At 37.6% G+C, this 13,661-nt stretch overlaps 1 protein-coding gene across 1 annotated transcript in view; it reads right to left on the bottom strand.

Annotated features, from left to right (window-relative positions):
- The window catches only part of LOC308431924 (olfactory receptor 4F3/4F16/4F29-like), a gene marked incomplete at both ends in the record, with an annotated part of 138,684 nt that overhangs the window by 1,271 nt on the left and 123,752 nt on the right, over positions 1-13,661 (bottom strand). The window lies entirely within an intron of this gene.

The raw sequence follows: 13,661 nt of genomic DNA, 5'->3' as shown, positions 1-13,661 counted from the left end.
GCAAGCTGTACATGCTCTTTTCCTCATCAACTTCCACATGAGATAGTGCCTTACATAGAAGTGTGCTAAAAAAATTTGTGCGTTCAGCCCTTTTGCTTTGCTTCCTTACATTGTTCTAGAATTTATCTACTTATTTTAAAATTACTGATAAATCTTTTTTTTTTTTTAGTTTTGCCATATTATCTTCAATGAAGAGGTTAATTTTAAAAATATATCTTTGCTTGGTCAACCTAATGTTTTTTTATTAATTAAATTTTTTTCTTAGATAATTTTATGCATGTTCACAATACACACTGACCACTCTCTTCCCCTTTCCTCACCATATTCCATCCATCCCCTTCACACCCCAACAAATTGTTTTAATGTATATATATACATTTTCATGACCCCCTCATTTTAATTAGGTTCACATGTGTCACTATGTGTCTGCAGCTGTCTTGTGGCGCCTGGTGTGATCAGTATTATGTACACAACTACAGCCACTTTTTTTTCCTTACACTTTCTTTTCTAAAGTCTATCAATTGTCAAAAAATAGTACCCTAAGAGCCACTTACCCTTCAATGAAATCTGTAATCAGGGTCAGTTCGGCCCACCAAACTTATTAATTACCTTCCCAAAATATAAATAGAAAAGAAGCTAAATATACAAATCTACCATGAGCCCTAGAAACAACTCGTACTGACCAAGAAACATATCAGTCTTGTTTACCAAAAATATAATGAAAGTCTTCCCTGAGTTAGTTAACTTAATCTCTCCTTTGATGCGAATCACTCTCTTAAAGAACTAAGAGAAAATGAGAAACTTCAATCATGTGAGAGCTGCAATTTTCAAAAGGAAAAACAGGAGCTCCTTTAACTGATGCTTAAAAGTCTAGTGGCAGAAATGAGGACTTAATAAAGCCCAGAAGCTGATAGTAGATGTTAGAAAATATTGCTATGATAAACTAAAAGGGCAAGGAAAAGAAAAAAGGAATATGGAGTCTAAAATATGAAAATACTTTGTACTTTCCCCATGTAATGGTTTTTTTTTTTTTTGTGCTAACCATTCTACCTGTCTTCTATGGCCAGTTTGGAGCCTCCTGAACATCTTCTCCAAAAGCATGAGCAGAAGTCACACATGTTCCTTTGATCTTGATCATCTTCTCTCTGCTTCTACAGCACATGAAGAAAACATGTCAAGAATAAATTGTAGCTTAGTATGAGGCCAAATAATTTATGACCAACAGTTGTAGGCTGATCCCTTGTCCATATGTAGGTTGGACTGATGTCTTTTTTGCTGTGAACTGTGTTTACAAATTTGTTTTCTTTTTATGTGGTAATGCTTTAAGTGGTGGAATTTCTCCAGGTTTAGAGGAGGATAACTTCACATTCTGACCAAGAGCATAACCTTTTCAAAATAGAGAGCTTTATGTTGTTTTTCAGCAGTAAAAGCTTTCTAATTAGTGTGGTCCACTGAGTCTACACTGCCATCCAGGGGATAAAAAGGCCAAAAGACATGCAGAACAAAAGCAGCTCACACATAGATGTTCAGAATAATTTTTCTTCAGAATTCGTGATTAAAGTAACTGATAAGAAAGTCAACACCTCAGAAATCTGAGACTCAGACTTTTTAGACAAAAGAGACAACTACTTATTCTAGTATTAGTAATGAAGATTAATTAAGTGAGAAACTAGGGTACACCAAACTATCATTGACTCTGTTAATCTATGTCTTTCAGTTTTATACATCTCCAAGCCCAGACTCTAGGTTGTAGAGATTTCTCATCTGAAATCTGGTCAGAGAATTGAGTGCTAATCACTAAGTGGAAGAGGTATTTTTATGTCACAAATTTCCAACCAACTTTCTATCACCATATTTAACAACAGTTATGTACATTTTATAACTTCCCTAAAATAGTTGTTTTCTGTATTTATATAATTTCCATCATTCTTCAGATATTAATATTCCAAGAAAATTTCTATTAGAATGTACAAGTCTTTACAAACTTCAAGACTACTGCCACATCCCTCTACAACCTACTGTCTGAAGGAAAGCAAGAAGTGGCATCCAGTGTAGAACATATAGACAATAGTTAATTGATTCTTTTTTTCTACCTGAATATTCAGATAAAATACAGTGGCTATAAGAACACAGACAAATGATAACCAACTTTTATGAGATGCAGAGTAATAGAAACTCATACAGATTTTGTGGGAATAAAAACTAGTTTAGGTGCTAAGTGATTTCTCAAATAGTATTGGCATGCCGATGAAGTGCTTGCATATCATACTGACTACTGCATTATTGAAATTACAATACAGTCTACTGAAAAAACAGAAATTGTAGAAAATATTCTGAAAGTATATATTTCAATAACCTAGAAAATATAGACTGACAAAATATTTAGAGATGCCAGATCTACTGACATTCCTACAACCAACCTAAGTAAATATCTGAGCAAAGAGATTGAAGCAATAAAAAACTTCTCATTTATGAAATGTACAAATCCAGAGGAATTCATGAACATGTCATACAATTTTATTAATGAAAGTCTAATATCAATGTGTTTCAGACTTCTTTATAAAATATAGAGGGTAGAAACACTTCCAGACCTCTTATTCAAAATCAGTATTATCCTAATATTATAACTAGAGAAGAACATGACCAATGAAAATTATAACCAAATGTTCTTTTTGTTCAAGAATAAAAAAAGTGTAAAAATGACATTGAAAAGAATTCCAAAAGAAAATACAATATGGACAACTTCTTTTTTTTAACCAAAAATTGCCACAAGGCTATATATATTCTTAGCTCTTGGATTATTAATGATTTAAGGTCCAGGAGTACAACACTCTGAGAGGGTGCTATACACTTATATTTTTTCCTCAGAAGGACTGAGGATTTCACCTTTTAGCCTTTGTTTTTCTTGAGCTTCATATAGTCTGTGAGTTGTTTCTGGGATATCCAGAGCTTTCTGGGGATAATATTTAATTATCAGTAACTGCATACTATGTTTGTTCTTCTGTGACTGGGTTACCTCACTCAGAATGATATTCTCTAGATGTATCCATTTTCCTAGGAATTTCATAAAGTCATTTTGTCTGATAGCTGAGTAGTACTCCATTGTGTAAATATACCACGATTTTTGTATTCATTCACCTACTGAAGGACATCTGGGTTCTTTCCAGCTTCCGGCTATTATAAATAGGACTGCTATGAACATTGTGGTGCATGTGTTCTTATTGTATGTTGGAGCATCTCTGGAGTATATGACCAGAAGTGGAATAACTGGGTCTTCAGGTAGGACTATGTCCAATTTTCTGAGGAACTGCCAGACTGATTTTCAGAGTGGTTGTACCAGCTTACAACCTCACCAACAGTGGAGGAGTGTTCCTTTTTCTCCACGTTCTTGCCAGCATCTGCTGTCATCTGAATTTTTGATCTTAGCCATTGTGACTGGTGTGAGGTGCAATCTCAGAGTTGTTTTGATTTTCATTTTCCTGATGACTAGGGATGTTGAACACTTCCTTAGATGCTTCTCAGCCATTTGATATTCCTCAATTGAGAATTTTTTCTTTAGCTCTGTACCCCATTTAATAGGGTTGTTTGATTCTCTGGTGTCTAACTTCTTGAGTTCTTGGATATTGGACCTCTATCAGATGTGGGGTTGGTAAAAATCTTTTCCCAATCTGTTGGCTCCCGTTTTGTTTTCTTGACAGTGCCCTTAGCCTTACAGAAACTTTGCAATATCATTAAGTCCCATTTCTCGATCCTTTGTCTTAGAGCACAAGTCATTTGTGTTCTGTTCAGGAAAATTTCCCCTGTGCCTATGTGTTCTAAGGTTTTCTCTACTTTTTCTTTTAGTAGTTTCAGTGTACCTAATTTTATGTGGAGATCTTTGATTCACTTGCACTTGAGCTTTGTACAAGGAGATAAGAAAGGGTCATTTTTCATTCTTTTGCATGCTGAGATTTCTCATTATAGTTTGTAAATATGAATAATATCTTTGACAAAGTATAGTATCCCATCTTGAAGAAACTAGAAATATAAAAATATACTTGAGAGTATGATCATCTATTTAAGAATGTTTGAGAGGAAACATTGTATTAATGTGGAAGAAGTAAAAATAATTCTTTAATTTATAGGTATAAATTTATTGATCCATTTATCTATTTATCTACCAATCTTCTATCCATCCATTTATCGTTTATCTGTCTATTCATTTGTAGAACAGCAAATATTCTCAATAGTGGTGGTGAAAACGTCCTGAAAAAGAACTTCTTTCATAAGTTGTGAAGAGGGGAAAAGAAAGGGTAGGGGAATCAGGTATTGGAAGAGACAGAAGAAAAGTCCAGAGGGTCAGGAAAATAAACCGAAATATGTAGCAGTGTGTTGGGTGGTGGAGAACCTCTAGAAAGATCCAGATGCCAGGGAAGCGAGAGGTTCACAGGACCCAACTGGGATGATATTAGCTGAAATAACCAAGAAAGGGGAGATAAAACCTGTAGAGTCCAGCTTCAGTAGAAACACAAGCCCCCCCCCATACCAGAATTAAAAAATTTTAAACCAGAATTGTTCCTGTCTAATGGGAAGACAGGGACAAAAATTGGAGCAGAGCCGGAAGGAAAGACCATCCAGAGACTGCCACATCTTGGGATCCATCCAGTCTGAAGACACCAAACCCAGACACTATTGCTGATGTCAAGAAATGTTTGCTGACAGGAGCCTGGAATAACTGTCCTCTGGGAAGCTCTGCCAGCCACTGACTAAGACAGTTGCAGATATTAATAGCAACCATCTGACTGAGCTTGGGAACACCTTTGGGAGAGTTTGGGGAAGGACTGAAGGAGCTGAAGGGGATTGCAACTTCATAGGAAGAATAACAATATCAACCAATAGGATCACTCAGAGCTCCCAGGGACTAAACCATCAACTAAAGAGTGTACATGGATGGGTCCATGGTCTCAGTTACATATGTAGCAAAGGATTGCCTTATTTGGAATCAATAGGAAGGGAGAGCTTCGGTCCTGTGGAGGCTTGATGGTCGAGGTGGATGATGGAGCGGTGAGGCAGAAGTGGGCAGATAGGCAGGGAGCACCCTCTTGGAGGCAAAGGGAAGGCAGGATGGCTTTGGGGATTTCCAGTGGAGAGACAGGCAAGGGGGACAACATTTGGAATGTAAATAAATAAAATAACCAAAAAAGAAAACAAAAGCTTTCTGGTTTCCACCTACTCCCAGAGCTGAGCCAATCTCACAGGAGTGCCGACACATCTAAAAGCATAGAAGAGAACACCACTTCTTCCTAAATTTCAGACCCAAGAGGAGCCAGTCTGGAGCCCTAAGGAAACAGGAACCAAATTGCAGTCTGGGACAGAATCCTTCTGGTTTCCACCTGTACCCAGAGGTGACCTTGTGCTACAGGTATCTATACCCAGAACCCTGTGGTAGAAAATTGGTCCCTCATAAGTGAAGTGCTAAAACACCAGAGAGCACAGGGGGTTCAAGACACTGTCAGAATCAAGACTAGCTAATAACAGTGATAAGCAGATGGCAAGAGGCAAGTCTAAGAATCTAAGCAACAGAAACCAAGGCTACTTGGCATCATTAGAACCCAGTTCCCACACCACAGCAAGTACTGAATACCCCAAGTCACCGAAAAACCAAGATTCTGGTTTAAAATCACAACTCATTAATGATGTTAGAAGACTTTAAGAAGGCCATGAATAACTCCCTTAAAGAAATACAGGACAACACAGGTAAACATGTACAAGCCCTTAAAGAGTAAACAACCAAATAGGTGAAAAAAATTGAACAAAACCATCCAGGATCTAAGAATAGAAATAGAAACAATAAAGAAATCACAATTATGAACCAAATGGAATTAACTGAAATCTACAGGACATTTCATCCAAAAACAAAAGAATATACTTTCTTCTCAGCATGGTACCATATCCAAAATTGACCTTATAGTCAGTCACAAAGCAGGTTTAACAGATACAAGAAGATCAAAATACTCCCATAAATTCTATCAGATCACCATAAACTAAAGCTTGCCTTGAAGAACAACAAAACCAACAAAAAGCCAACATACACATTGAAGTGTAACAATGCCCTGCTTAATGATAATATGGTCAAGGAAGAAATAAAGAAAGAAATCAAGGATTTTTTTTTAGAACTTAACAAAAATGGCACCATTAATACCCAAACCTATGGGATGCAAGGGAAGCAGTATTGAGAGGAAAACTCATAGTTCTGAGTGCCTCTAAAAAGAAACTGGAAAGACCATACACTAGCAGCTTGACAGCATACCTGAAAGCCCTAGAACAAAAAGAAGGAGATACACCCAAGAGGAGTAGACAGCAGGAAATAATCAAACTCAGAGCAAAAATCAACCAACTATAGACAAAAAGAACCAAAAAAAATCAACAAAACCAAGAGATGGATTTTTTGAGAAAATCAACAAGACTGAAAAACCTCAGCCAGACTAACTAGAGAGCAAAAAGAGAATATCCAAATTAACAAAATCAGAACTGAAAGGGGAGACATAACAAAAGAAACTGAGGAAACTCAAGAAATCATGAAATCCTATTACAAAAGCCTGTTCTCAACAAAATTGGAAAATCTGGAGAAAATGGATAAATTTCTACACAGATACTAGATACCAAAGTTAAATGAGGATCAGACAAATCATCTAAACAGTCCTATAACACATAAAGAAATAAAAAGTCATCAAAAGAGCCCCCCCAATAAAAGCCCAGGAACAGAAGAGGTCAGTGGAAAATTTTATCAGACTTTTATAGAAGTCATAATACCTATAGTTTCCAAACATTTCCACAAAATAGAAACAGAAGGATCACTACCCAACTTGTTCTTTGAAGCCACAATTACTCTTATACCTAAACCACACAAAGACACTACAAAAATAGTAAACTTCAGACCAATTTTTCTCATGAACATCAACGCAAAAATACTTAATAAAATTCTTTCAAACCAAGTCCAAGAACAATCATCAAAACAATCATTTACCCTGACCAAGTAGGCTTTATCCCAGAAATGCAGGGATGTCTCAACATATGGAAATCCATCAACATAATCCACCATATAAACAAACTCAAAGAAAAAAACCACATGAGCCTCTCACTAGATGCTGAGCAAGCATTCGACAAAATTCAAAACCTCTTCATAATAAAAGTCTTGAAAAGATCAGGAATCCAAGGCCCATACCTTAACATAGTAAAAGTAATATACAGCAAACCAGTAGTCAACATCAAACTAAATGGAGAGAAACTTGAAACAATCCCATTAAAATCAGTGACTAGACAAAGCTGCCCACTGTCCTCCCATGTATTCAATATAGATAGTACTGGAAGTCCTGGTCAGAGCAATTAGACAACAAAAAGAAATCAAAGGGATTCACATTGGAAAATAAGAAGTCAAAATATCACTATTTGCAGATAATATGATAGTATACTTAAGTGATGCCAAAAATTTTACCACAGAACTTTTACAACTAATAAAAAACTTCTGTAAAATAGACAGTAAACTGTCTGGAAAATCAAACAAATCTGTAGCCTTCCTCAATGCAACGGATAAACATGCTGAGAAAGAAATTAGGAAATAGATACTCTTTACAATAGTCACAAAGACTATAAAATACCTAGGGGTGACCCTAACCAACCAAGTGAAGGATTCATGTGACAAGAACTTCAAGACTCTGAAGAAGAAAATTGAAGACGATCTCAGAATATGGAAAGATCTCCCATGCTCATGGATTAGAAGGATCAACATTATAAAAATGGCCATCTTGCCAAAAGTAATCTACAGATTCAATTCAATGCCCATCAGAATTTCAACTCAATTCTTCATAGAGTTGGAAAAATCTATTTGCAAATTTATCTTGAATAACAACAACAACAACAAAACTGGAATAGTGAAATTTGTTCTCAAGAATAAAAACACTTCTGGGGGAAATCACTATCCCTGATCTCAAGCTGTATTACAAAGCACATGTGATGAAGTCTGGATGGTATTGATACAGATATAGGCAGGTCTATCAATAGAACAGCATTGAGGACCCAGAAATGAACCCATACACCTATGGTCACTTGATCTTGGGCAAAGGAGCTAAAAACATTCAATGGAAAAAGGACAGCCTCTTCAACAAATGGTGTTGGTTCAACGGGCAGTCAGCATGCAGAAGAATGCAAATCGATCCTTTCCTAACTCTTTGTAAAAAGCTCAAGTCTAAGTGGATCAAATATCTCCACATAAAATCAGGCACTGAATCTATTAGAAGAGAAAGTGTGAAAGAGCTTAGAACACATATGAACAGGGGAAAATCAGGACACCAATGACTTATCTCTAAGATCAAAAATCAACAAATGGGACCTCATGAAATTGCAAAGCTTCCTTAAGGCTAAGGACACTGTTAAGGAGACAAAACAGTGCTGCCCAGGTCTGATCCAGGGACCAGGAAACCAGCATTGGTACCTCTGTTCCCACCCGGCGGCTTTGGGGATCAGAACAAGGCTCGGCCCATCTGCCACCTGGACCAGCAGTTCGCAAAGATTAAGGCCTGGTGAGTAGGAGATCTGAGCAGCCAGGAGGCAGAGAGATTTCTGCCAAGTGCGCACGGAAAGAGTGCCCCTGTCCTGCCTGATCCAGGGACCAGAAACCCAGCAGTGGGACCTCCGTTCCAAACCAGCGGATTTGGGGCACAGAACAGGGCTCAGCCCATCTGCCAACTAGACCATCAGTTCCCAAAGGTCATGGCCTGGTGAGAAGGAGATCTGAGCAGCCAGGGAGCAGAGAGATCTCTGCCAAGTGTGCAAGGAAAGTGCGCCCCTGCCCTGCCTGATCCAGGGACCAGGAACCCAGCATTGGAACCTCTGTTCCCACCCAGGGTCTCACAGAAAGCAAGCCCCTACCCTGCCTGATCAGGGACCAGGAACCCAGCAGTGGGACCTCTGTTCCCACCAGGCGGCTTTGGGGCGCAGAACAGAGCTCGGGCCATCCCCTACCTGGACCAGTGGAGATCCAAGGACACAGGCCAGGTACAAGGGAAATACAGGCCAGGTACAAGCAAGAACATATCACTGAAAACAAGATGGCAAGAGGAAAGCAAAAGAGCATATCCCAAGGAAACCAAGACAACCTGGCAACACCAGTACCCAGCTCTCCCATCACAGCAAACACTGGAATGCCAAACACTCCAGAAAAAGAAGACACAGACCTAAAATCATACCTCAGACGATGATAGAGATCCTAAAACAAGAATGGAAGGAAAAGCAAAAAGAATCAGAACCTTTTAAAGAGGAAACAAGAAAATCACTCAAAGAACTCAAAGAACTAGAGAAAAACAGAACTAAAGAGATGAAGGAATGGAAGAAGGAATTTAAAATGGAAATTGACACAATAAAGAAAACACTAAAAGAGATAACCTTAGAGGTAGAAGACCTAAAAAAGAAATCAGGAGTCACAGAAGCAAACATTTCCAATAGACTACAAAAGATGGAAGAGAGAATCTCGGGGGCAGAAGACAACATTGAAAGCATAAACAAAACAGCCAGAGAAGATGCAAAAACCAAAAGCTCCTAACCCAAAATGTCCAGGAGATCCAGGACACAACGAGAAGACCAATCCTAAGGATAATAAGAATAGAAGAGGGAGAAGATATCAACTAAGAGGCACAGTAAATATTTTTAACAAAATTGCAGAAGAAAACTTCCCTACCCTTATGAATGAGATGACCATGAGCATAAAAGAAGCCTTCAGAACTCCAAATAGGTTGGACCAGAAAAGAAATTCCTCCTGACACATAATAGTCAAAACACCAAGTGCCCAAAGCAAAGAAAGAATACTAAAAGCAGTAAGGGAAAAAGGTCAGGTAACATATAAAGGCAGACCAATCAGAATCACACCTGATTTCTCAACAGAGACTATGAAAGCTAGAAGAGCCTGGACAGACATCATGCACACCCTAAGAGAGCACAAGTGCCAGCCCAAGCTGCTCTACCCAGCAAAACTATCAATCACCATAGATGGAGAGATGAAGATATTTCAAGACAAATCTAAATTTACACAATATCTGACCACAAACCCAGCACTACAATGAATTATAGGTGGAAAACCCAATACAATGAGAGGAATTACATCCTAGTAAAAACAAGAAAACTCATAAGAAAGAAAACCAAAAGAAGAGACACAGACACTACTCAACCTACAAAAGCAATAATAGCAGGAAGCAGAAACCACTATTCCTTGATATCTTTTAACATAAATGATCTCAACTCCTCAATAAAGAGACATAGGCTATCAGACTGGATACATAAACAAAATTCAGCATTTTCCTGCATACAGGAAACTCATCTCAGAGACAAAGACAGACACTATCTCAGAGTAAAAGGTTGGGAAAAAAACTTCCAAGCAAACAGCCCCAAGAAGCAAGATGGAGTGTCTATTCTAATATCAAATAAAGTATATTTCCAACCAAATGTTATCAAAAAAGATAAAGAAGGACACTTTTTACTTACTACAGGGGAAATCTGTCAAGAGGAACTCTCAATCCTTAACATATATGCTCCAAAGAAAAGCACCCACATTCATAAAAGAAACCCTAATAAAGCTCAAAAAATACATTTTACTCCACACAATAATAGTTAGATTGGCCAAGATCCAAATCTCAGATGACAGCAGATGCCGGCGAGGTTTTGGAGAAAGAGGAACACTTCTCCACTGTTGGTAGGGTTTTAAACTGATACAACCACTCTGGAAATCAGTTTGGTGATTCCTCAGAAAATTGGACATAGTACTACCTGAAGATCCAGCTATTCCACTTCTGGGCATATACCCCACAGACACTCCAATATACAACAAAGATACATGCACCACAATGTTCATAGCAGCTCTATTTATAATAGCCAGAAGCTGGAAAGAACCCAGATGTCCTCCAATAGATGAATGGATACAAAATTGTGCTATATTTACACAATGGAGTACTACTCAGCCATCAGAATCAATGACTTAACCAAATTCTTAAGAAAATGGTTGCATCTAGAGAATATGATCCTGAGTGAGATAACCCAGTCACAAAAGAACAGACATAATATGCAGTCACTGATATTGGGATGCTAAGCCCAGAGGCTCGGACTGCCCCAGAAACAAGTCACAGACTGTGCGAAGTTCAAGAATAAAACAAAAGAAAACAAAACACAAAAAGTCATGATCAATCCTTACACATCATGAAAACGTTGACTAATTTCGGGTTACATTTTGTTTTACATGTACTTTTTGCTCATTGTAACTAGTAAGTCCTTAATGCAGAGTACCAAACCTTAAAAAAAAAAAAAAAAAAAGCCAAGCACTGACATAATTGTATTTGTATACATTTATTCAAAAATTTTAAAAAATTTTCTTTTATCTTTGTTTTTAAAAATAAAGTTTTTTTTTTTTTTTTAAAGACAAACAGCAGCCCACATATTGGGAAAGGATCATTACCAATTTTACATTTGATAAAGGACAAATATCCAATATATACGAAGATCTCAGAAAGCTAAACTATAGAGAATTAAACAATCCTATTAAAAATGGGGTACAGAGCTAAACAAAAAATTCTCAGCTGAGAAACACTGAATGGCCGAGAAGCACCTAAAGAAATGTTCAACATCCCTAATCAGGTAAATGCTAATCAAATCAATCCTGAGATTCCACTTCACACCGGTTAGAATTTCTAAGATTCAAAACTCAGATGACAGCAGATGCTGGTGAGGATGCAGAGAAAAGGAACACTCCTCCACTGTTGGTGGGTTTGTAAGCTAGTACAACCACTCTGGAAATAAATTTGGTGGTTCCTCATATAAATGGACATAGTAATACCTGAAGACCCAGTTATTCCACTCTTCGGCATATACCCCAAAGATGCTCCGATATACAATAAGAACACATGCACCACCATGTTCATAGCAGTCTTATTTATAATAGCCAGAAGCTGGAAAGAACCCAGATGAACCATGAACAGGTGAATGGATACAGAAAGTGTGGTGCATTTACCCAATAATATAGTACTCAACTCTTAGAAACAATGACTTCATGAAATTTGTAGGCAAATGGATGGAAGTAGAAACTATCATCCTGAGTGAGGTAACCCAGTCACAAAGGAACACACATGGTATGCACTCACTGATAAGCAGTTACTAGCTTCAGAAAGCTCTGAATACCCAATACCCAAGAAACGATTCACAGACATTATGAAACTCAAAAAGAAGGAAAGCCAAAATGAGGATACCACAGTACTTCTTAGAATAGAGAGCAAAACTCTAATGGGATAAATGCAAAGTCAGAGGAACAAGGATTGAAGAAAAGATCACTCAGAAGTTGCCTCACCTGGGGATCCTCCACATATGCAGTCATCAAATCCAAGCACTATAGCTGATACCAAAAAGTACTTACTGTTAGGAACCAGACAGAGATACCCCCTCGGGGACTATGCTAGAGCTGAACATGTTTGCAGCTAACCATCAGTCTGATCTCAGGGATCCCAATGAGGTTGCTAAAAAAAGGATGTAAGGAACTGAAAGGGGTTGCAACCTCATGGGAAGATAACATTATCAAACAACCAAACCCTCCAAAACTTCCATGGAGTAAAACACCAACCTCTGTGTGTGCTTTGAGAGACCTATTGATTCAGTTGCATATGTAGCTGAAGATAGCAGTGTCTGGCATCAATGTGAGAAGAGGCTTTTGTTCCAGAGGGGGCAAGTTTTCCCAATGTAGGGGAAGGACTAGGCAATGGGTGGAGAGGGTGATTAGGAGGGAGTGCACCTTTGTGAATGCAACTGGAGGGGGAAGGGGGATGGGAGTGGGATGGGGTTAAGGGATAATATCTCAAATGTAAATACAGAGTATCTAATTAAAAGAGAGAGAAAGAAAAAAAGAAATTACAAAGGGAGACCACCCTGAAGATAGAAAATCTGGGAAGAGATCAGGAGTGATAGAATCAAGCATCACCAACAGAATACAAGAGATGGAAGAGAGAATCTCAGGGGCAGAATAAACACAGAAGCCACTAAAACAACAGTCAAAGAAAATGCAAAATGCAAAAATCTCCTAACTCAAAGCATTCAGGATATCAAGGACACAATGAGAAGACCAAACCTAAGGATGATAATTGTAGAATGAGGCAAAAACTCCCAACTAAAATGCCCAGTAAATATCTTCAACAAAATCACAGAAGAACCCCCCTCCCTTCAAAAAAGAAATCCATACCAGTTGGTGTTCTACTGTCTATTTTTATATGCACAATGTCTTTTGATTGTCTTTAATTATACAGCAATTTTAGCACTCTTTTCAATGGCTTCTAGGAATTTAACTTTTTTGGTATTGTTTAGCTTTTAAATTTCCAAGTATTTTCATTTTTTCCCTTTAAAATGTCATTCATCATAATGAAGCTTTTTATAGATAATTTATGTAGGAACCCACAGTTACATACTATAGTAAAAGGAAGACAAAATATACTTTTATTTGTTAAAGTAGATTGATAACTGCCTTATTATGCTTCTTGGACTTGATTTGGTATATACTTACATTTTAGTCCATACTTATCAACTTTTAGAAATTAATTGCACTATTTATAAATAGATATAACAAAATTATTCAATGTTATAAAATTCCATTGTTGTTTTCT

The sequence above is a fragment of the Micromys minutus genome (genome assembly GCF_963924665.1).
Source record: "Micromys minutus genome assembly, chromosome: 17".
Lineage (NCBI taxonomy): Eukaryota > Metazoa > Chordata > Mammalia > Rodentia > Muridae > Micromys > Micromys minutus.
This window is presented reverse-complemented; position numbering and strand designations above follow the sequence as displayed.